The sequence below is a fragment of the Dermacentor andersoni genome, chromosome 6, assembly GCF_023375885.2.
Source record: "Dermacentor andersoni chromosome 6, qqDerAnde1_hic_scaffold, whole genome shotgun sequence".
Classification (NCBI taxonomy): domain Eukaryota; kingdom Metazoa; phylum Arthropoda; class Arachnida; order Ixodida; family Ixodidae; genus Dermacentor; species Dermacentor andersoni.
The window spans coordinates 136,811,231-136,836,452 of NC_092819.1; the positions used below are offsets into that span (position 1 = coordinate 136,811,231).

At 47.8% G+C, this 25,222-nt stretch overlaps 3 long non-coding RNA genes across 3 annotated transcripts in view; 2 read left to right on the forward strand and 1 right to left on the reverse strand.

Annotated features, from left to right (window-relative positions):
* The window catches only part of LOC129382749 (uncharacterized), a 119,785-nt gene that overhangs the window by 41,919 nt on the left and 52,644 nt on the right, over positions 1–25,222 (reverse strand). The window lies entirely within an intron of this gene.
* LOC126523577 (uncharacterized) lies at positions 1,071–5,685 on the forward strand. Its single transcript, XR_007597712.3, has 3 exons — positions 1,071–1,442; positions 2,203–2,316; positions 4,623–5,685. It is a non-coding gene; the product is annotated as an uncharacterized lncRNA (long non-coding RNA).
* LOC129382748 (uncharacterized) lies at positions 15,213–24,599 on the forward strand. The gene is made up of 4 exons (XR_008610799.2): positions 15,213–15,498; positions 17,045–17,227; positions 18,414–18,776; positions 23,479–24,599. It is a non-coding gene; the product is annotated as an uncharacterized lncRNA (long non-coding RNA).

The window sequence follows — 25,222 nt, forward strand, 5'->3', positions numbered from 1 at the left end:
CTAGACGCTGGTTCTTGCAATCGGCATTTCAGAGGTTTTTTACTATCAAGCAAGAGCATCGTTAAAAAGACACTCATTGAAGAAGGCGAAGATCACACTAATTGAAATGAGGAAAACCATAGAAATATAATGGAAGCGCGCATTGTAGTTTCTATCGCATATGCAGGTAAATCACAAAGATGTATACCAAGAAACACTAAGCAAAACTGCGCGTTAGCAGCCGCGTCATATCTATTTGCTGGCATGCAGTGACTGCAGCACTTGGGGCGGGAACACATCGAACGCCGCCGCACATTTCTGGCACACGATACTCAAATGCGACAAATGCACGCTGCAGAAACGAAGTTTTTTTTTTCGAGGAATCTTCGTGGGTCCCACAATGCACACAGAAGGCACGGACCACATGAGCGCGATCCGCGCACGATAACCACATCGCCACGAAAGCAAGATACGGAACACATAAACGTAACCTGTGCCTCACGGGTAAAATTAAAAATCATCGTATATTTGTTGCTGTACGACGGACACAAGCGCACGGAAACATCACACACTGCACATGTGTACCTCTGAGGTTGTGTCGACAATTTCTGGGCTACATTTAAACGACAGCAGGAAGTTACTTCAATGAGAAACGAAGTGAGGGCGCAGGTAGTGCAGGTAACGGCTGCGCATAAAGTCAGTAAGGGCTTTAAGGCCAGTGACCGAGGTTGAAATCGTTAAAATCACACCCCAACGATAGCTTACTCAGGGTAAATTGTTCAGATCTTGAAGGCCATGCTTTTTGCTGAGTGCATGCGGCATAAGCGATTCAAAAGCAAGAATACTGCATGTAGTTTATTTCTGCCCTAAACTATAGCACACAATATGAGCATGTCAATGTTTCTTCTTGTCTCGCAACATATCTATGTAGTTCGGCCCAAAGTGGCGCAAGATCTGCTGTAGTGGATATTATTGTAGGAATCACGGAGGCCACAACAGCCACCACTATTATACAGGCGGCGCTGGCGGCGCCGGTATTTTCGTATTCTACGCGTCCGGTAGAATACGAAGGTACGGCTTGTTGTTATTGCTCCGTCTTCAACGGTTGTGCGAGCTGCTTCGATGTGTTTGTTTGATCGTGTGTTATTAGATTTGCTGTAATGAAATGAGACGTAGTTCGCGAGCACGAAAGTGCCAGAAGATGGCTTGAGTCTCGCTGTAAACACGTCGTATGCGTGGCGCGCCAGCTAAATGTGGACCAACGATTTTCATGCCGTGGAGTGCGTTCCCTTTGTCTCCGCTGGTTGTCGTGGAAAGTGGTGGACGGCGCAAAGAAGTAATGTGTATTATTAGCGTGCATCAGCTCGTCCACTACCCAGCCGCTTGTATGCTGCAAGTAACATCGCAGACGCATCACTGGAAACTTGGAGAGCGCCTTTCGACCTCGTCGTACTGTTGAAACGGTAAGCAATCGTGCTCGCCAACTACACGTGCGTTCATGCGTGTTGTGTGTGTGCTTCCCGTGTGTGTAGAGTGCCTTGCGAATGTAGGAAGTGGAACACCCACGACAACAGTGAACCCTGTGCTGATACTTGCTACGCACTGGTTGTAAGAATTGTGTACGCAACTCTATTGCCACAGTGCGGAATTGATAATCCTGATAAGCGTTTGCTTCCGCTGAGAAAAGTTTCGGAAATCGTGTTCACCGCAGCTGTGCGTGAGCTCCCGCTTTTCTGCTAAGGTTGCACAGTCACGACCCGTCTACCTCTTCATCGATTCTTTTTTCAATGACGTTTCCTCACTTATAAATGCTTCGACGTTGTGCACGATCTCTGCTTACGACTTTTTTGGTTAACGAACACTTCTAGGGAAAGAAATGTCAGCCAATCACAGCTTGCTACTAGTACAGCTTTATTTCCAATACAAGATGTGTTGACATAACTGACTTAACTAAACATGACAGGGGAAAGTTGCCTATACTAAGTAATGGAAAAAAGAAAACATTAAGATTAGATTGTAATCTGCTGCTGCGGCGCGTCCAAAATTTTATTTGATGTAGAGGTCCCTATTATCATGACATTCGATGATTTCAAGCATTTGCTTTCTTTCCACATTAGTGCAGACATTGTTTTCATGACTCTTTTAGGTGCTCATTGCATGTTTTCACGATATCGCAGCTTTATTGTGCCACTGCTATAAGCTAACATAGAACTCATTTTGTAGTGGCGAGGCCGTGACCCACAACATAAACTACAAGATCGAGGAGCCCCCAGAAATGCAGACCCTGTGGATATATGGCTGCAGCAGCATGGCGTGTGATCTGGATGGTCATGTCAGGTGTGTATGAAATGTACGTGTTCCACAAAGTGGGCTTAGTGTCATTCATGGTGAAGTTTATCAACACATTACTTAATGCAGCTTACTAAAGATACTAAATATTTATGCAACTTCATTGAACTTGCTGCCTATTTGTCTGCATAACCATTATGCCCACATTACTGTGTTCTGCATAAAACTATACCTAACCTTTCCTGATGTTTAGTATTTCTTTTGCATAAGTTGCTTACCTGCAAGTTAAATATAATTTTTGCCTTGTACGTAGTATATTTATGACTTCTTATTGTGGTTTTATTCGTTGAAAACTATTTCCTATGCTGTACCCCTTTTTTGCATAATTTTTTTCTGCTTGTGCTACAATCTCGTGCAGTTTTCTGTGCATGTGGGAATTCGAAGTGTAGTGGGCTGAATATGTCACAGGTCTAAGCACGTAGTGTGCACACCATTGTTTATCATTGACATCTTTACAGTTACTTATCTGTTCCCATAATAACAGCCACTGCAAAATACATATTTGATGAGCTTTAATTTCTTGAAAATTAATATGAAGGTCAGTATTTACTATGCTGCATTTACTTTAGTAGTACATAGGCACAGACTGATATGGATCCCTTGTGACCTACACAGGATGCCTTTTTTGTTTGTTGCATTAAAAATGGGGGCTCACCCACATGTCTTACTATATATGTGGTATGCCTCATCGATTTCACTTGTCAATTTTTACGGTGGATGAAAACAGATGAACGATTGTAATCCAACATGAAGCCCCGTTGTGGAAATGTACGGCCAAGTTGGACGACCATACTGGTCTTTTGAATGAAACATGGTGATCTCTTATACACATAAGATACCGGCCAGTTTGCTCTATGTACGCTTGACCACATGTGAAAGGGATACAGTACACTGCCTGTGACACACACAACAAATTTGGTGGTATCTTTCACCGAGCAAGCCTCCCTTGCCTGCTTGCCTTTCTCAATTCTCTTGCACACTGCTGTGCATACAGGCACCCTGACAACAAAGGCTTGCTTAGGTACCACTAAATTTGTCTTGTGTCTTTCAGGGATAGTGTAGTCTATTCTTGCGATCGTGTATATTTGGTCAAATGTACATGCAGCAGATTGGCCGGTGCCTCAATACTTGCCTAAGACAGCACCATAATTCACTCCCCGGACCAGTATGTTCGTCCCACTTGACCATGCACCGATGGGACTGGGGCTGCGCGCCAGATACAGACTGTTCATCTGTTTTGTTCAGCTATGGCAACCAATTGTCCGCAACATTCCTAGTAGCAAATTTGTTTGTTGCAACTAGCTTAAGGCACATTATTTCTTGTCAGATTTTCTGCTTGACCTATAGAGCAGTTATGCAATCAATTTTCAAAGTTACATAATTAGTATAATTTTTGTTTTCTGTTTTTCACATGCTATGTTGCAAGAAGGACCCGTTTTAATTAAAACTGAATTAACTTTTCAATTGCAATTGGGAAGTCTTTTCATTGCGTTTAGGATACATATCAGTGTACATACCCGTACTAGATTAGAAACTAATTGTTTCAGTAACTCAAAAAGCATGAATATACTGTGTCCATTGTATCTGACAGTGACACTGCGACTGTGTTCCAAATAGCACAAATTGGCAGTTATCCATCATAATTTGCGAAAACAACTCAAAACATTGTTGGTCCCCATACAATGGATACTTACATGCATCATCATGATTGCCCAAGTTCCATGTAAGAAATTTATTATTGGCATATTAAGCATAGTACATATCAACTATGGCTAACAGCGGATGGAATATTAATTTTGTCTACCGCTCAACAATAGAAGCCATGAAGTCATTCCCTTCTTTTCAAAAAATTTGTTTCCTATGCATAGTGTGACGTCTGTATAGGACTCAGCTCATGGGTGTTCCTGCTTGCTTATGTTATAAATGGGAATGTGTTGTCATTGCAAGATGAGATTAATGTGTGACTAGGCTGTTGTCGTTTGGAGATACTTTTTGTCATCAGCAATGATATTCTAGTGCCAGGCACATTGGCCCAGTGCTGATGTCACAAACTCTTGGGGAAGTAAAAATATTCTCAAAAGTGATTCTCAAAAGAACCCCCGCTGTTTGGCAGAATGGTGGGGAGGTGGGGTGCTCTGCCACTTTTCTGTTATAATTTTTTCTGAAATACTGAAATGAAACTTAGCATAATGCTACAACTATATACATATTTGTCGCATGTTTGTGCCTGATAATACGTTATGGCTGAATGTTCATTACACCTTTTGAAAATTAATTTCAATTGTATTTTCCAGGCTCCACCGTCGCCGATTACTAGATGGACCAAATGAGGCCAAAAACTAGCCTTTCCTCGCTCCTTTCCTGGGAAGTGAAATAGCAGGTGATCATGTAAGAATGAACTTGCAACATGTGAGCAGTGGCCAAAGCTCCATACAGGTCATGCTGGTGGTGGAATGATAAGACAAACCGCAATATTTATTTGTTTACTTATTCACTTAATATTTATTTATTCATATCTCATTAATACTGTGCAGTTTTCCAGCGAGGAATCAGGTAAAATGAAGAAATATCGTTGCATTTACACATTTTTAAATGTATCAACCTCATCAAATTTGGTTCCATAGCTGCCGAGAAAAACGATTTTACTGTTCATGTGCATTACATAGGAGCTCCCGAGCTAAATCTCTTTTTTAGTCATTGCGTGTGTCGGTCTGGTTTGTATTTCTCACCCTAATTTTAGAATATTGGCTCTGATCTCAAAATTGTTTCCCTTAAAACGAAATACAAGCTTTTAAACTTTGTACGATATATGGTGTACTGCTCTATAAAAACCACTGTTTGCCACATTTTTGCAGGGCCTGCCAATGCTAATTTTACACATACACAGACTAAAATGCTGTGTGGTTTCGGTATACGGTGTACTCATGTGGGAAAGCCAGCCACTATTTGCCACATTTTTGCAGGGACTGACAGTGTTATTTTTGCACTGAAACAGACTAAAATGCTATGTCGTTTCGTCAGGCTGACACAACATTGCAGTGCACATTCATATCAGTCTATTCTCAGGCTTTAGTATCCAACCATTTAATGTGCACTGCTGGAACAGGCACTCATTTAGTAGTTTTAATGGTATGGTTTCTTGTCCTAGTCAAGCCTGTTATTGCAAGGCGTCAACTGTAATCAAGTCTGCCACTGACTTTTTTACCTCGTGTTTCATGTGTTCGCACCACCAGCTTGACCTGAGAAGCATGTTGGCAGCTACAGTTTGTGTGTTGCAAGTTCTAGTCTGAAGCGTGTATGTCACATATATGAAGCATGTATCTAGTCTGAAGTGCAATAAACATTTCAAACTGAATACTTTGTGGTTGTAGCACCAATTATTTTGCCGCTGCATTTACTGTAGTCCTTATTGCCTACAGTAGAACTTTGGTAAATTGCAAGTACTTTACACACATCGGCCTAGCTTTTATAGCATTTGCTTGTAGGAACTCGAAAGCAACTGCATAGAAATATTCTATAGAATTTTGTCCTTAGCATCTCTAAAGCAACTCGATAGAAATATTCTATAGAAATTTGGCTTTAGCATCTCTAAAGAAACTCGATAGAAATATTCTATAAAAATTTCTCTTTAGCATCTCTAAAGCAACTCGATAGAAATATTCTATAGAAATTTGTCTTTAGCATCTCTAAAGCAACTCGATAAAAATATTCTATAGAAATTTGTCTTTAGCATCTCTAAAGAAACTCGATAGAAATATTCTATAGAAATTTGTCTTTAGCATCTCTAAAGCAACTCCATAGAAACGTTCTATAGAAATGTGTCTTTAGAGTTCCTATAAGAACGCGGTGGCCAAATAACTTTTGGAACTCTATAGGAAAATTCTATAGGCAATCAAAATAAACACAATAGAGTTCTATAGAGAAAATTCAAAAGACTTTCTAAAAAAACACATTAAAAATTTTTGTAAGGGCAGGCCCCTCGCCAGGCCCCATAGCAAATTTTGGTTATACGCTGAAAGTTGTTACGTGCCTTCTAGGGAGCGTTCTGCCGCAAAAATTTTTCACATCGGCTCATTAATAGCCAAGGTAGAAATGCTTCAGTTGCGTGAACCCCTGATTTCCGGAGGCGAGCTGCACTGCCTAGCGATACACTGACGGCGTCGCGCACGATCTGTTGTGATTGTCTCGTTTCGCGCAGCGCACGATTTTTCGCCCTGTGAACGAGGACACCTGACTAGCATTTTAAGTCAGTTCTACACGAAGACTGAGTCGCACACAAGCGGATCACAGAGCATGATGCCACACTGGAACACGGTACAAAATGACATAGTTTCGGTGTCTTCGCGCTCGACTTCAAGACGTACAACAAGCGGACGAAACGGAAGTACATCTCTCTCGCTGCGGTGAGAGGTAAACAAAAAATCTAAGTGCCCTTCCACTCTGTGAAGAAGGATGACCAGCGAAGCTGTGTATGTGGGCCCCTTAATGACGAGCTGTACGTAAACCGTGAGTCGGGCCGCTATTGCACTATCTTCGGTATCAACCCAGGCATGGGGAGTGCTTAACACCTGCTTCACCTCCGTCGCGGGTGGGGCTGGTATTGCACTTATTTCGGCATCGGCCCACGCATGGGAAGTTTTTTTTTGTTTTGCTTACGACACGAAAATTTCCTTGGACGGTAGAGGATACAGCTTCGCTGTAAAACATGCGTACATTCGGTTTGTTTCTTATTATTTCTCTAAGCTTTAATTGCTACTTTTTTACTCTAATTGCTGCTACTCTATGCTTCTTTTTTGAAGAGGGAGTAATACCACATGGTGTGGCACAGCAAGGGGACTGAAGAAGAGGAGAACGAGGTTTGTCTCGGCATCGCGCATCGACGCTTACGTTTCGTAAAGTGCAAACGTATGGATCATCATGCAGCGTGTATACCACAGCAGGGTATACGCAACAGTATTACACATATGACAGCTGTTGCCTTGAATAATTCTCGAAGTGACGTGTCCCCACGAGCGACGTCACAGTGCAAACACGTGCACGTAGGTCCACCAGCACGTGTAAAAAGTCATACTCCGGCTTGGAGCGCGGCGGCCGCGAGGATAAAGGAAAATTGCGTTCGGTTTGAAATTTTACGTCTTTCCGTGGGGCTTAGCGATGTGATACTTTTCAGACACGATCGTTATCAAGCTATGTATGTTTTGCGCTTGTAAGCTCAAGACGGCCAGACCTGGTGAGGGGCTCTTTAAGAGCTGTAATTATCCATGACCTCCCTCTATCTACCCTACCCCCGCCAGAGCATTGCAGAAATTGCAGCGCTTATCTTTCTACTAGGGTGCAAGTCCAGAAGGAAGCTAGGCAGAATATAGTAGGGATGAGGGGAGAGAGGAGGCAGAGAACGGGTAGAGCCCACGCAGTCGCGAAACGAGTGAATATCATCAGCCTTGCCATCCTTAATTCGCCAGCATTTCTCATACAAAGGGTGGGGGAGGGGTTGTAGGGAAAAGAAACGACAGCGATTGCTGGCAAACGGGGTTAAAATTTAAGTCCAAGGGACGGTGCGGTACGTCTTTGCTGTTTCTGAAAAATAAGCACCATGCAGATTTGTCAAGCGGCCAATTTATGCAGGGTGTGTAGAAGCAGAGCTGCCTTATTTCAATTGCACCGCTGGGTCAAGGCGACACTAAGGAAGCGGTCGCACGTCAAACCAACACTTCTGTGCCCGCCTCCGTAGCTTTGCTGCTATAGCATTGCTCGAGGTCGTAGGTTTGATCAAGACTGCGGTCTCCGCATTTGGGCGGCGGCAAAATAAAAACGCTCGTGCACTTAGATTTAGGGACACGTCAAAAAACACAAAGTTGTCAAAATAACTCCGGTGTCCACCACTGAAGCGTGCCTCATAACCCGATTGTTGTTTTCGCGCATACAGCCCAATAAGTAAATGAAATTTTCATACTTCCGCCACGATTCGCCATGTGAGGCAATGAATATGCTCAGCTCTCTCACAGGTTATGAAGTATGGCGCAAAACAATACTTCAAGCAAAACACCTCCCCTATGTGTTCTGTGTACTACGCAGACAAACAGCAGTGGTGCACGCAAGGGAATGTTAGTCACCAACTCACCACTCTCGTGTTGGTCTACACGTTCAAGAAATGAAACATTCGTCGTCAACAGTACCGCTAATTATCGCCAATCAAAGCCAACAGAACAGGAAGGTTATCTTACATCGACGCCCCCAGTGCGAGGGATTCGCATAATGTTTTCTTTTTTCTTTCCTTTGTCTCCGACATTCACTCTGTCAATAAACTTAGAGCTTGCTGTTAGACTATTGTCACGTGGTGGTGACGTTGAAGAACGCAGTTGTAATACTGTGAAAGACAAAACTTTATTGGGCGAACCTGTGCCCCCAAAAGAGGCTACACTTATAGCACAACGATAGCGCCGAACACGGTCGGCGATCGTCGAAAATCTGATCAGCGGGTCAAGCGCGTCGGCTTTTATAGAGCAGTCGTCGAATGTTCCAGATTAATCATTCGGACCCGCGTGCCTTCCACAAAGTTCTACACCATTCGCGTCACGCGATGAAATCAGATAACATAAGGTTCGGCGACAACAAACAGCGGATAGAAGCATCGATAACTTTCCAGACACTTCGGATACATGCAGGCGCGTCCCACGCTGTGCGATTACATTTGTTAGGCGGCGAAACGTGGTTGCCCGACACAGATAAGTACATGTGTCAATACCCCCCTCTTAAAAAGCATCGTCCCGATGCTACAAATATAAGAGAGCGAAACACAAAAGGACACTTATTAAACATAAGTAACAAAACAACGAAAAGAAACAAAGTCCAAAGGTCAGTTACGCGAAGCCCCAAAGTTCATTAACGCTGGTAGTACGGCTTGAGTCGCACAACGTGGGCTATTTCAGGTCGTGAGCGGCGCCGCTGTGATAGCGAAATGCCGTCAGGCACGACCTCATAGTCCAGCGCGCCAATACGTCGGATGACCTTGTAGGGTCCGAAATAGCGTCGCAGTAGTTTCTCACTGAGTCCTCGTCGGCGTATAGAGGTCCAAACCCAAACACGGTCACCGGGCTGGTACTCGACGAAGCGTCGTCGGAGGTTGTAGTGTCGGCTGTCGGTCCTCTTCTGGTTCTTTATTCGCAGGCGGGCGAGCTGTCGGGCTTCTTCGGCGCGCTGGAGATAGGTAGCGACGTCAAGGTTCTCCTCGTCAGTGACGTGCGGCAGCATGGCGTCGAGCGTCGTCGTCGGTTTCCTGCCGTAGACCAGCTTGAACGGCGTGATCTGTGTTTCTTGCACCGCCGTGTTGTAAGCGAATGTTACGTACGGCAGGACAGCATCCCAGGTCTTGTGTTCGACGTCGACGTACATCGCTAGCATGTCGGCGAGGGTCTTATTCAGCCGCTCCGTAAGACCATTCGTCTGCGGATGGTAGGCCGTTGTCCTCCTGTGCCTTGTCTGACTGTATTTCAGGATGGCTTGGGTGAGCTCCGCTGTAAAGGCCGTTCCTCTGTCGGTGATGAGGACTCCTGGGGCGCCATGTCGCAGCAGGATGTTTTCGACAAAGAATTTCGCCACTTCGGCTGCGCTACCTTTCGGCAGTGCTTTAGTTTCAGCGAAGCGGGTGAGGTAGTCCGTCGCCACGACGATCCACTTATTTCCGGTTGTTGAAGTCGGAAAGGGTCCCAGCAAGTCCATCCCGATCTGCTGGAATGGTCGGCAAGGAGGCTCGATTGGCTGTAGTAATCCGGCTGGCCTTGTCGGCGGTGTCTTGCGTCGCTGACAGTCTCGGCATGTCCTGACATAACGGGCGACGTCGGCGGTCAGGCGCGGCCAATAATAGGATAGGAATAAACTTTATTTGTCCAACGGTTGTTGATGTTGGTGCCCGGGGCTAGGCTGCCAGGGGTCCATCGCCCGAGGAAGATCTTTCGAGATCCTCGGCAACGGCCCTGGCCCGCTGGACGGCCCACTTTTCTTGTATCTTCGATAGTGTCCGGGAAAATCCGAGGTGTCCAGCGGTCGGATCGTCATGTAGGGCGTGCAATACTTCTGGACGAAGTCCTGACGGGACAACAAGAAGGTAGTTGGCGCGGACTGGTGAGAAGTTCTTCACGAGTAGATTGTTTTGAAGCGTGAAGGAAGATAATCCGCGCTTAAATGCCCTCGGGACAACGTCGGTGTGCCCTTCCAAATATTCGACGAGGCCTTTTAGCTCCGGATCTGCCCGTTGCTGTTCAGCGAAGCCTTCTGCACTTATCATTCCAAGGAAGGCGTCGTCATTCTCGTCGTCTTGCGGCGGCGGGTCAATGGGGGCGCGTGATAAGCAATCGGCATCGGAGTGTTTTCGTCCGGACTTGTAGGTTACAGTGATGCCGTATTCTTGTAGTCTGAGGCTCCACCGCGCCAGTCGTCCTGAAGGATCCTTTATATTCGCTAGCCAACACAACGCGTGATGGTCACTGACGACTTTGAATGGCCTGCCATAAAGATAAGGGCGAAATTTAGCTGTAGCCCAAACGATGGCTAGGCATTCCTTTTCGGTCGTAGAATAGTTGCCTTCCGCTTTTGACAGCGACCGGCTAGCGTAAGCTATCACTTGTTCGACTCCGTTTCTTCTCTGGACTAGAACGGCACCGAGGCCGAGGCTACTGGCGTCAGTATGGATTTCTGTATCGGCGTACTCGTCGAAGTGCGCAAGTACCGGCGGCGACTGCATGCGTCGTTTGAGTTCTTCCAATGCGTCGGCCTGCGGCGTTTCCCACTTGAACTCAACATCACATTTAGTTAGACGTGTCAACGGCTCGGCGATGCGTGAAAAGTCCTTGACAAAGCGCCTGTAGTAGGCACACATGCCAAGGAATCTACGCACTGCCTTCTTGTTGATGGGTTGCGGGAACTGTGCGATGGCAGCTGTCTTTTGCGGGTCTGGACGGACACCAGATTTGCTGATTACGTGGCCTAGGAACAGAAGCTCATCGTAAGCGAAGCGGCATTTTTCCGGCTTCAGAGTAAGCCCTGACGACTTGATGGCCTCTAGTACTGTCGCAAGCCGCTTGAGGTGATCGTCGAAATTTTCGGCGAAGACGACGACGTCATCCAAGTAAACGAGACAGGTCTGCCACTTCAATCCTGCTAACACCGTGTCCATGACGCGCTGGAGCGTTGCAGGCGCCGAGCACAGTCCGAATGGCATAACCTTGAACTCGTAGAGGCCGTCTGGGGTGATGAAGGCCGTCTTTTCGCGATCTCTTTCGTCGACTTCTATTTGCCAATAGCCAGACTTGAGGTCCATCGACGAGAAGTATTTAGCGTTGGAGAGCTGATCCAATGCGTCGTCTATTCGTGAGAGGGGGTATACGTCCTTCTTCGTGATCTTGTTCAGACGACGATAATCGACGCAGAAACGTAGGGTTCCGTCCTTTTTCTTTACCAGGACAACAGGGGATGCCCACGGGCTTTTCGACGGCTGGATGATGTCGTTGCGCAGCATTTCGTCGACTTGTTCTCTTATAGCTGCACGTTCTCGCGGCGAAACTCGGCAAGGGCTCTGGCGGAGTGGTCGAGCGCACTCCTCGGCGATTATGCGATGCTTGGCGACTGGTGTTTGTCGAATCCTCGACGACGTCGAAAAGCAGCCTTTGTATCGTCGGAGCAGACTTCTGAGCTGCTGTTGCTTAATCACGGTGGAGACTTGGATTAATGTCGTAGTCTGGTTCGGGAACCATCGTCGTCGGGGTAGATACGGCGGAATCCGAGAGGACAAACGCATTACTGTTTTCCAGAATTTCCTCGATGTACGCGATCGTCGTGCCCTTGTTGATGTGCTTGAACTCCTGGCTAAAGTTTGTCAGCAACACTTCAGTTTTCCCTCCATGCAGTCGAGCGATACCACTTGCGACGCAAATTTCACGGTCTAGCAGTAGACGTTGGTCGCCTTCGATGACGCCTTCTACGTCAGCGGGTGTTTCGGTGCCGACCGAAATAACAATGCTGGAGCGAGGCGGGATGCTCACTTGGTCTTCGAGCACACTCAAGGCGTAGTGAATACGAGGGCTCTCCGGCAGTATCGCTTTATCTTCCGACAGCGTTATTGACTTCGACTTCAGGTCGATGATTGTGCCGTGTTGGTTCAGGAAGTCCATACCGAGAATGACGTCTCGTGAACACTGTTGGAGGATAACGAAGGTGGCAGGGTAAGTCTTGTCATGAATGGTTATTCTTGCCGTGCGGATTCCAGTCGGCGTGATGAGGTGTCCTCCAGCGGTTCGAATTTGAGGGCCTTCCCATGGAGTTTTAACTTTCTTCAACTGCGCGGCGATGGGTCCACTCATGACGGAGTAATCGGCTCCTGTGTCTACTAAAGCGGTGACTGCGTGGCCGTCAAGAAGCACGTCGAGGTCGGTGGTTCTTTGTCTGGCGTTGCAGTTAGGTCTCGGCGTCGGATCACGGCTGCGTCGTGTTGAACTGAAGCTGGAACGTCGCGTCATCAGGTCGTCTTTCGTCGGTGTAGTCTTGGCTTCCCGATTTCCTCGGGACGGCGGCGTGTCGTTATATCGTCTAGGTAGTTTCTTCCGTGTCTTCGTCGGCGGCGGAGGATCTTCGTCAGTTCGACGAACAGCAACCGCACCTCCATCGGTTGCTGCTTTTAGTTTTCCGGATACGGGCTCGCTGACCGGCCCCGGGCTGCGCCAGTGTATGGTCGGCGCTGCGGCGACAGGTAGCGGCCTGGTGATGGCGAACGCGACGGTCGTCGAGGGCTCCACTGAGTAGCGGAGAGGTAGTCGGCGATGTCACGAGGGCGTTCACCTTGCTGCGGGCGCGGCGCGTTCACGGCGAAACCTCGCAGTCCCATCTCCCGGTATGGGCATCGTCGGTAGACGTGACCCGCTTCCCCGCAGTGGTAGCAGAGCGGGCGGTGGTCAGGAGCGCGCCAAACGTCGGTCTTCCTCGGGTAGCTGCGCTGGGCGACGGGTGGGCGTGCTGGCGGCGGCGGCGGCGGTGGTGGTCGACGGAATTGCGGCGTTACAGGGCCCTGGCGTGGTCGTGGAGGAGGACCTTGACGGCGTACGACGGCGGTGTAGGTCATCGCTTCGGGCTGGGGTTGCGGTAATTGAGGTTGCACCTCCGGAACGCCAAGCGACCGCTGAACCTCATCTTTGACGATGTCAGCGATCGAGGCCACTTGAGGCTGCGACGACGGGAAGATCTTCTGAAGCTCCTCTCGTACGACTGCCCTGATAGCCTCGCGCAGGTCGTCAGGGGCCAGTGATTGAACTCCGGCATAGTTTGTAGAGTTGGTGCGGCGGTCGAATTGCCGGTTTCGCATCTCGAGTGTCTTCTCGATGCTAGTGGCCTCGCGAAGAAACTCGTCGACGGTCTTCGGTGGGTTTCGTACCATACCGGCGAAAAGCTCCTCCTTTACACCACGCATTAGTAGCCGGACTTTCTTTTCCTCGGACATTTCCGGGTCGGCGTGGCGGAATAGGCGGCTCATTTCTTCTGTAAAAATCGCGGTAATCTCGTTAGGCAGCTGCACTCGGGTTTCTAGTAGTGCTTGGGCTCGTTCTCGGCGTACGACGCTTGTGAATGTCTGCAGGAAGCCGCTTCGGAAAAGGTCCCAGGTCGTTAAGGTGGCTTCTCTGTTCTCGAACCACGTCCTGGCAGCGTCTTCCAATGCGAAGAAGACATGTCGCAGTTTGTCGTCGCTGTTCCAGCTGTTAAATGCAGCGACCCTCTCGTACGTCTCGAGCCAGGTTTCCGGGTCCTCGAATGTTGAACCGCGGAACGTGGGGGGCTCCCTGGGCTGCTGCAGCACGATGGGGGATGCTGGGGCTGCGATTGGGGTGGACTTGGTGGCAATATTCCTGCTCTTCTCAGGTAGAAGTCCGTGCTCTGGGGGCAGTCCTTGCAGTCGGCGGCTAGCACGCTGGTCTTGGGCGACGTTGGTTTTGTCCTCGGGCTTCGGGCTTGGATCGCGGCTTTGCGGGGGCGTTCGGTACATAAACGCACAAGTACCTCCACCAGATATCACGTGGTGGTGACGTTGAAGAACACAGTTGTAATACTGTGAAAGACAAAACTTTATTGGGCGAACCTGTGCCCACAAAAGAGGCTACACTTATAGCACAACGATAGCGGCGAACACGGTCGGTGATCGTCGAAAATCTGATCAGCGGGTCAAGCGCGTCGGCTTTTATAGAGCAGTCGTCGAATGTTCCAGATTAATCATTCGGACCCGCGTGCCTTCCACAAAGTTCTACACCATTCGCGTCACGCGATGAAATAAGATAACATAAGGTTCGGCGACAACAGACAGCGGATAGAAGCATCGATAACTTTCCAGAAACTTCGGATACATGTAGGCGCGTCGCACGCTGTGCGATTACATTTGTTAGGCGGCGAAACGTGGTTGCCCGACACAGATAAGTACATGTGTCGCTATTTTGTACGCGCTGTTAAGAATTAAAATAAGAAAAGAAAGAAAGACCTGCAGAACAATTATTTTCCCACGACAAAATATATTAAGGAAAGAGTTGCAGAGCCAAGAAAGCTAGGAAATCGCCAGGAAAACGAGTGGGAGGACCGGTAGGTAAAGGGCCTCGAAATCCACGCAGAAGCAGAAATATAGAAATGTTTGGGGCCGCCGCGCCGTTCAACAACTCGGTGAATGTGAAAGAGTGCGACTAAAGGAAAATAATTTTTAGAAGGGAAGCGGGGTGATGGTTACGAGGAAGAGGGGGGCGGGGGGGGGGGCACGCATAAAAGGCGCCATGAACGAAGGTGGACTTAGGGAGAATGCCTCGTCACTGCCCGATCGCTCACCACCAGATGGCCTTGGCCAGTCGCTTAGCTGAGGCTCACCTACCCCGTCGTAGCAAGTGCTGCTTCCTGCAGAGAATAGACTGGTGTCAGGAGACACTACACTTTCAAATCTATCGGAGCAACTGGCATCATTTTACTGCTTACTACGGATAGCCTAAGCTTCAGAGAGGCTTCTGAACAGGAAGCTGCTTTGCTTAGGACTGTGACTCATCGATTCACGAGTGTGATGAAATAATAATACGCGACGTCTGGTGACTACAATACCACCATCGCAAGTTACTTCAAAACATCTCTTCAAACAAGTGAGGCAGCAAGTCACCGAAAGTGAGTGAAACTTGCATCACATATACTATGGAAGTTCTAGAGCGAACCTTCGTTCCCGTATTTTTAAATCTAGAATAATACAACATGGGCCCACAACGCCGAAAGAGTGATTGGGTGATAGACGACTTGCAAAATAGTGCCCGCCATCTTCCGTACGTAGCCGTACTAGAAGATCTGGCTGGAAAACAACGGTTATCTCCACTTTTACCCGTGGCGAAATACGTCTGGTCTGACAACAACAAGTCGCGATAGTGTGCACTCTTGGCTTTGTGTGGCCCCGATTTTAACGCTGTTCGTTTTTCCATCTACCAGCTGGTAATCGACTTAGCTTATACAGTGGCATCAGTTAGTAAATTAAGATTTAGTTTCTTCTTTTTTTACATATTTTTAAAGATAGCACAAGAACGATAATGAAATTCGACGTGAGGTAGCGGCATGCATCAGCAATGAAAAACTTTGGCATGAAGTTGAGCTAAGTGTTGTTTCGGCAGCGCATAAACGTGCATCCTCGGTGATAGCTAGGGCATTCTTGTCCGGGGAGTGCTGGGAGTTTGTCTTTGCGTGGTGTACAGCCTTTCCAAACACACGCACAATATATATGTCTGTGGTGGACGTCGATGGAGAGCGTCCCCTCCCCCCTCCCCTCGAAATAAATTTCTGGCTGCGCCACTGCTGTGCACATTCCGAGCTTGCTGCTGCCTTTGTCCATAAAGTGAGTAGTAACTTTACGCACGCTTTGTGCAGCCTGCTGAGCCTCCAGAGTTCCTGCCCATTTTGTTGAGCTCAGGAGCAATTCGTCACCGAGAGCCACTGCCCTACGTGGTTGGCGACGATCATCGGCCTGTGTACCAACGCTCTCCATTGCTCTAGGCGCGGCTTTGTGCGGGGGGGCACAACAACATGGACACCGTATCAAGACACTTATTCACTGTGAAACAAAGCGCCCGATCTAATCTGATGGCCTTGTTTATATGGCCAAAAGCAACAAGCTCGCGTGTTGCAACATCACGTGTTCTCTGGTGCGCTTGCGCAGGCTCGGCACAGAGCCATCTAAACACTGAGAGCAGGATTGAGTCGTGGCGATATTCCAGGGCGCGCGACACACACGCGCCAGCGTCGGACAGGAGCAGCGCACTGCTGCGTTGTCGCAGAGCGGCTCCCTTCCGTTCTATTCCTCGATGCCGCTGTGGATTTAGTGGCGTTGCCTTCCCTAACCAACTGCCGGCAACAAGTGGCCTTCAAGTCCTACCGCACCTGCACGCACACTCCGAGGAGAGGCGTCTGTGAATAAAGGCAGCCACCGCCGAGAGGCCCGTGGGTGGATCGGCTTTCTGTGCGATGCAGCTGAAAGGGGATGCTCCCCAGAAAGCGTGAGGCGCGGGGCAGGCTAATCTCTCTCGCTGGGGTTGTTTGATAAAGAGAAGACAAAGGAGAGGGAACGCGGTTGTGTTGAGCCGGCAGCGTACACAAGCGTCATGCACATGATGCTTGCCTCCTACCCCTCTCTCACCTCTTAACCTTATACCCCCTCTCACTCCCTCTCTAGAACTGGGCCGTGCCCTTACATGGGAGGAAGAAACCAGTGGCTATTCTGACATTCGCCGGACCAAGCCAACGCGTAAACCAAGCAGAATTTCGCCAGCCTCGAGAACGGACATATTCCCAAACGGAGTACATCCAACATCTATGGAGCGTGACCTCAGTAGGGACTTGCAACGGCTTCGTTTAGGTGAGCTTATTTTTTTTTTCTTCTTCTTGGCCTTGCACATCGCTTGTCGTGTTTCTAAAGTCGCTAGAACTGCTGCGGCCAACGATTTGACTTTGCCTGTAGTGTCCGGAGACGAAGAGAGATGTGTTATCCGTCAGAACAACTGGTTTTAACTCTCTATTTTGGTTGGATATGAACCCGCACGTTTTATTTTACTTTGTTCGAAACTTTCTCGGAACTGCGTTACGTTGGAAAGAACAAAAGACGAGAGTCGTCGATATTAAGTTTCCATACGAAGTGCTGCCCGCAGTCTGAGTATGATAACCGACTTTTATTGCCGCGGAGACGTAAATTCGCGGGCGAGCTACAGCTAGGTCGCGAATAGCAGCGAGCGCTAAATCTTCGACACTTGATCTCAAGCATGATTTCCTCACATCTTGGGACAAACCAACCTACGCTCTGAGCGCAAGCTCCGTAGCAGGGAGTTTTATATCTTGCCCAACCAAACTTTGGTTTACGAAAGAATGCAAAAAAAGTTGTACAAAAGGAAGCAAAATGAGTACGCGAGCACGCAAGAAAGTCGTAGTGCTTTGGGTGCGCCAAATCTAAGGTCCCTGCGCCGCGGCGCCAATGGTTTCGCCACTTTATCGGTGTAAGCCTACACTTATGGCAATGTTCAGTAAAATGCCGATGGGCACCCATTCCTTGTGATATCCACGCCTAGATTGGTCTCCGCTTCTTTAGCGCATCCTGAAAGACACGAACGCGGATTACGCCATCCATAGGATCTGCCTTCCTTACTCGGGGCCTAACCGACCGAGCGCACGCGACAAATCACGAGGTGGAAGGAAGGTTCGCATAAATAACTAAATCATGGTCTTGAAGCCATATAATTGTCCAGGTTGAGGACATTTCGATAAGATTTGTCTTAGATTGCGGAGTTTGGTAGAGAACATGAGCCGGTCTTTGGCAAAACTGTGCTAGTTCGGGATGGGTCATAAAAAACGCTTCGCATTAAAATTTTGCACGGGTGCCAGTCTTCATGCTTTGTTCCTTTGGAAGACGCTGCACCCCTTTCACGTACCAGGAGTGGCTGGCTTGAAGTAGGCACCTATTATGGTACATGCGCCGTTCTCCGGTGATCCGCTCAATCGCGTCGTTTGTTCACCGCCACACCGATCTGATTCTGATGCTTTGGGGGGCCCAGATGCCGCCGGCACCGATGCGCAGGCAGATGGAGGAAACATCGCCGACAAGGAGCCGACCCCCGAAGCCCTTGGTCCGGACGATGGCATTTGTCCAGAGGCTGGGTTGTCTGCTTCCTCACGCTACCCACACCGGCCACCGCCTTGTCGCTGCTCGAATTGCTACATGGAACGAAGGCTCCGGGTGCACTCTCAAAGTTACCGACGCAATTCGTTCCCGGAATGGTATCGCGACATGTGGTGGTGTTACAACATAAAAATGCGGCGTGCAGGCTGCGGAATCAGGCGGTTTCTATGGGAGCATCGACGGGAGGCTCGCCGCAACGTCTTGGAACGGCAGCCGCCGCAGTCCGAGTGCTAACATGGTACGTGACTGCATTCTGTTTCCAAGTTCCTCGGGCTCAGTGTGCACCACCGGTACGACTTTTCGTTATTTGATAGCGAAGCTTTGTTTGCCTTTTCGAGTTGCACACTGCCGCCGCCGCTGCTGCTGCTGCTGCTGCCTGGCACTCTAGGTCTCCTCGATTTGGCTGCACTTTTTGCACTAGTTCAGAAAAGTGTCGTACCAGTGCAGCGTCAGTTCTTGAAGTGTGAGTGTAGCGCGACACTAGCGCTTGCGGTGCAGCGGTCAAATCGAGGACAAGAGTGCAGAAACGTACAGGCCTTCGCCTGCTGCGACTGGGCGGCTGTGGCTTTTCTTTCGTTGGTGTGTGCCGCGAGCGTAAACGTGTGCGCAATAGCCATTTTGGTCCTGTGGAAAGAATTCATGTATTAGTACCTGGAAATTAGTTCAACTTCGGCATCATTATTCAGAAAGCATGACCAAGCGCGGTTTCCACACCTTTCTGAATAATACATGGCACAACGGTTCAAAAGACTGACCGATGTGGTTGGGCGCAAACTTAACGTCGAGGTAGCTGTAAGCTCGTGAACATTAATACAAACGACTGTGACCTGAGGGAAAAATCCCGGCCTCCAGTGCACTTATCAGCAGATGAAACCGGAAAGCCTCCTTAACAAGATGCTGCGTACACATCCTAAAGAAAACTGGCGTCCGTGCTGCGTTACTAATAACAGGCGCCGTCGATGCCGTCTACCAACACCCGCACGGCCACGGAGCCGCGTGTGTCGTCTGCTATCAAAAGCCTTGCACTACGTGCACGAGAAAAGACCTTGCGGAGAGACTAGTGCCGAAGTGTACATGAACTCGTGCAGCACGACATCAAATCGAGTGACGAAGTGCAGGTGGCGCTAGCTGCACTGGCAAATCGAGTGCTAGAGTGCTGCACTCCCTAAACTAGTGCAGAAAGTGCAGCCAAATCGAGGAGACCTACTGTGTCGGGCAGTCGTTCAGAGCGTGTGTATACATGACAGGAGCGTGGCAGAGAGGAAAGGAGTCACGATAAGCTGGTTTGGAGCTTTGGACAGCGTCGAAAATGCTCAATGCCCTCTGGAGGTCTTTGGGCGTCGCCACATTAGCTACTTCATAGCTGGAATTATCTGTGACCCCCGCAGAGCATTGCCGAAATTGCAGCGCATATCTTTCTGCTAACTTGCAAGTCCTTTGGGGCGCTAGATTGAACGGCAGAGGGGAAGGAAATGAGGACGCAGAGATAGGTAGAACTGGGGCAGTCGCAAAACGAGTGAATAACAGCCTTGTCACTCTTCCCCTGCAGTTCCCATACAAATGGAGGGGGAGAGAGGGAAGGCAAAATGTGACATGAGAATGCAAAGAAACGCTACTATTATTTATGGACAGGAGCGACGGAGAGGTCGACCTTAGCTAGTGCGCTGTAGTCTGCTACTCTCCACTGGGGAAGAGGGAGGGGGAGCGAAAGTACTGTGATTGGGGATGATGATGAAAGTGGTGAGTGCTTATGCATATGGAGACAGTTGCCCTGTTTGAGAGCCAGTCGTCTAGCTTGGTGTCCCGCAGAATCTTCTACATCGCTTTAGTTGCACGCATTGAAGTTGCAGTATCAGGCCATGCACCGAGGATAGTGTCCTCCGACAGTGGTTGCCTGCCAACGGCGGCTAAGGAACTTTCCAACGCCCTTCGCTCCAACATACATGCTGGTCAATCGCTCAGTACGTGTTCTATAGCGTTTCAGGTGTCTGGCGGTGTTCACAATCAGGGCTGTTCGACAGGCCGATGAGGTGCACGTAGCGACGGGTGAAAGCTACGCCCAGCCGTATCCTGTGTCGCAATAGACACTACAGCGGTTGCGGGCAAACACGATAAATTTAAGTTACGGTACCTTTTTGCCATTCCTGTAAAATATGCACCCTGCAGATTTCTCAAGCGGCCAACTTAGGCAGGGTGTGCAGAAATGGGGCTGCCTTACTTACAGGGCACCGCTGGGTCTAGGCGACACTGAGGAAGTGGTCACACGTCAAATCAACACTTCTGTGCCCACCGCCGTAGCTTTGCTGCTATTGCATTGCTCGAGTTCGCGGATCTGATCACGACCGCGGCAGCCGCCGTTCGAAGGGACGAAATAACAAACGCTCGTGCACTGAGATTTAGGCGACACGCTAAGGAACCCCAGAGGGTCAAAATTAACCCGAAGTCTGCCACTACAGCGTACCTCATAACCCGATTGTGGTTTTACCACGTCCAGGCTCGCAATTCAATTGAAGTTTAATACCTCTGCAATGACGCAATGTGCCATGTGAGATTACGAAAATGCTCAACCCTCTCAGAGTTTACGAAATATGCCGCACAACAACGCCTCAAGCAAACACCTCCCCCTGTGTGTTCTGTGTACTATGTAGACAAATGGCAGTGGGGCACGCGAGGTAACGTTCAACATCAACTCACCAATTTCATGTTGGAAGAAACATTTATAAATCATTCGCCGTCAACATCGTCCATAATTGTCGTCAGCCGAAGCAAACAACACAGGAAGCTTCGCTTACATCGATTCCCATAGTGCGTGGGATCCGCATAATTTTTCTTGTTTTAAAGAATAAATCAGAAATGATGAACTTATGTAGAATATTTCTGCCGAGTAGATTGCTCTTGAGCAAGAGTCTCCAAACTTTTTCGCCAGATCAAGGTTCGGGTTAACGATCAGTGACAACCAAGCGCTAAAGAATTACATATATATTAACGCAAAAATAATTCCTAAACTTAAATAACCGTAGTGGACGTCGACAAATAATGTTATTCGAAGTTTTCTGCGTCCTTTCTTTCACTAACAATACACTTTAAATACTTGCGTTGGCCTACTGGAGTAACGCAGGTGCATCAAAAAATGGAGCGAAACTACTGTTTTAGGATTATAATTTCACTTTTCCCCTCCATATCACCACCTGTAGATCGATTCGAAATATTAAACATTGCTACAGTGGAAAACGTGCTTGTTACCATTTCGCGGTAGCGCAAAACTTTCTATTCTTTTTTTTTTTTCTTGCTTGTTCACAGACGCTATGTCCACCAAGCACGTGTCTACTGGACGTTGATGTACTCTTGTACTCTGGGCAGCGTCACCTGTCTTTACAAAGTGCCTTTTGTTTTGCCGGTTGATCATTACCGCAACTCCGCTGCGTAATGTTTGCGTTTCAACAGTGTTGAAGCGCAGGCCAATTGGTGTTGCAATGTCGTTAAATAAATAGCGCACGCACCGAACAGAAATCGCTCGTGACCTGTGTATTGTGCTATTTTGATAATTGGCAACATTTAGGTACTAACAGTCCTTCCATTTATTTGGACTGGTCAGAAAACTGCCGCCTCAGTTTCGTATAGAGCCAGCGCCCGCCGCTAGAGGCGCAAGTGTGCGCGAGCGGTCATGCGAACGCCGCTACCGCTGAGGGTGCGTGTAGGGGGCAGCTTCGGTATTATAGATTTCTAAACTTCCGAAATCGTTGCTTTGCTTTCACGAAACTACTTATAACATTCCACATGCATCATTAACTGCCTGATCTCGTCTTCTACCATGATATGAGCGCCCGTAGAGAAAGAGGGGGCGGCTGCAGGCCCCTGGAAATTTGGTCAATAATTTTTTTTCGTTCGAGCTAAAAACTCGTAAACAAACACTTGTAGCCACAGCGCTACTATATCAGTTTTTTTACTGCAACAATTGTTTTAAAATGGCCTGTTAGCGATCTCATCATTCTAGTTCTTCAACTGTTACCTCAGCATGTGCAGATTACTTGCTCATCAAATCATAATGGAAATATAGCTAACAACAGTTTGCTAATAACCTTCTTATTTACTTAAAAGCACATACAGTTCAAGAATTTTAGCCCTTCAATAGCCAACACAAAAGTAAAGCAATGCATATTATTCTGCAACTGGTATTTAAAGGCATTCTAATGCTATTCGTTCTGTAGGTCGCCACGGCCGATTGTAAGGAGTGAAAGCGCCATCACTGTGATGTGAAATAGTCTAGGTTGATATAGCAGAAATTGAGCTGGCAACAAAGCCCTCATAAATGCATGAAACAAATATGTGTTCTAATATGAATGCCCAGCTCAGGCCTTGCAACACCCTTGTTCTTCTTCTTCAGCATTGCAATTTTTTGAAAGTGGTCGCCCATACGCGATAAAGGAGCTTCCTGATACGCCCCTTTAACTTGTTGGTTTCCTACCACACGCTGCTAGACATGAAGCCCGCCTCTTTGCTCGCATCTGCTGGTTTTTCTTTCGTTAAAAATGCAAGCGGGTCTTAGGACCAAACTGAACTACTTTTGCAGTGATGCTTAGTAAGTGTGATGCAGCCTACAGCAGCTGCAGGAGTGCAACTGTCTATCGAAACATTTCGCCAAATATTCATGTACACATCAGAGCGGGAAGTTTTGTCAACTGTGTACAGTTTTTATTCATCTTTCACAATTTGGAGAAGGGCGACTACCTGGCTGGAGGGCACTTGTAGACCACCTTTGGATTTGGCAAGAATCGGGTCATTTGCCGCTCGTTCCGAACTTCTCATAATCGCCACAGAGCTTGAGCAGCTCAATGATCAAAACCTTATTTTGGCCACAAGGCCAGCAAGGTATTCCATTGTTCCCTCTTTTGGAGACTGCTATTTGTACAGAACTGAGGCCTCCTGTGCTGTTTCTGCAGGTTCCAAGAGGACTTCACCCAGAAGAATGGCCAAGGAGTCAGCCTGAAATGGAAATACCACAATGTTGGTGTGCTCAGCAAGCTGCACACAGAGCAATGGTGTACTGGATGCATTGTATTGTTTTGCAGCTTTACTGAGAGAACCACAACTCCAACTAGGTTTCATCAAAAAACGCCATGGCTTTTTTTTTTTTAAATTAAGAGCTGCAAAATCTTTCCATATTAATGCTGCATGCATTGCACAGCTGCATAGTCCCCTGCTATACATGCGATGTCCATACAACTTAATGTGGCCAGAAAAGAATAGACTTTATGACATATTTCTATGCAAAACAAAATTTATGACTTGCAAACTTAGTTAAGATATTCTTAAAAAGGTCTGCTTGATTTCATCCTCTTCAGAAGGCATTGCTAAATATATACATGGAGCAATGCCTTCTGAAGAGAATGAAATCAAGCAGACCTTGTTGCTCACATAACATGCAGTAGGCTTTTATTTGTAGAGCAGATCTTGCAGCTTGAGCAGCAGTTGTGGACCACCTCCAGCTACTGAGAATCGCTTGGGCGGCTGGACAATACTCTTGACAGAAAACATCCTATATATAAAGAGGAATTGCTGGACTGTTGTAGGTCCTCCGCCAACATGTCTGACAATGCCAAAAAAAAAACTCCAAAACAAAAAAAATGCTTGGGTATTTACCTCACAGGCTGGAAAATGCAGTTGTATGCCTCTAATGGGTCCTGTCCAATCTTTCCCACCAGTACAAGGCGAAAACCTGCTGCAAGAAGGTTCTAAACAAGGGATATTGTACTTAGCATTTGTAGTGGCAGCAGTTGCCTGTCCATACAACGCTCTCTTTCAGTGTATGTAAAGTAATAGTTTTCTGCGAGAAATCAGAGGTATGTATGAGGCCAAAAGCGTAATCCTTACAGCAGCCTGCTCAGCTTCGTTTTACTGCACATGATGGTCCTCCGAGAGTTGAAGTAGTCAAATAATCTGTTCATTCTTCTGGTGAATTCAGATGTTGCTGCAGACTCATGGAGCTTCTTGCATGCTTCCTGCTCACTGTAGAAATCCGTGGCTATAGCTGTGAATTGGAAATAAAATTTTTTCGTCGCAGTTTTTGTGTGACACATGCAAAAGCGATTTTCGTGCCCTAAAGCACCTGGACATAAGGCACCTTAGGTGAACAGAAAGTTTGACGCTCCTAAATGCGAAAACACCCGTGTACTTAGATTTAGGTGGACGTTAACGAATCCCAAGTGGTCGAAATTTCCGGAGTCCTCCACTACGGCATGCCAGACGAAATAACAAAAACCAGAAAGTGGTTTTTGGCACTTAAATCCCATAATTTAATTTTTTAAGTTTGACGCTCATTTTCTGGAAAGCATTTGGGTATATATGTGCCTACGTCAGCTTCAGAACAGCACGCAGTCCAGATTGCGGCTATTAATATTCTAGAAATTCTGCATGGTGATGGTGATAGTTTCACGTAATTATGACGGCGAAGAAAGCAGCAAAACAGGAAATGACGAAACTAGCATGTTTCTGGGCGAACCTCTGCCCTCAAAACAGGCTACACTCAAAGAACGGCGACGCCGGCGAACACAGTCGGCCATAGTCGAAAATCTGATCTGCCGGTAAACGCGTCGGCTTTTATACATGGGTCCTCGAAGGTTCCAGAGTAATCACTGGTGCCCGCGTGTTCTCCAGAAAGTTCTGCACAATTCGCGTCGCACATGC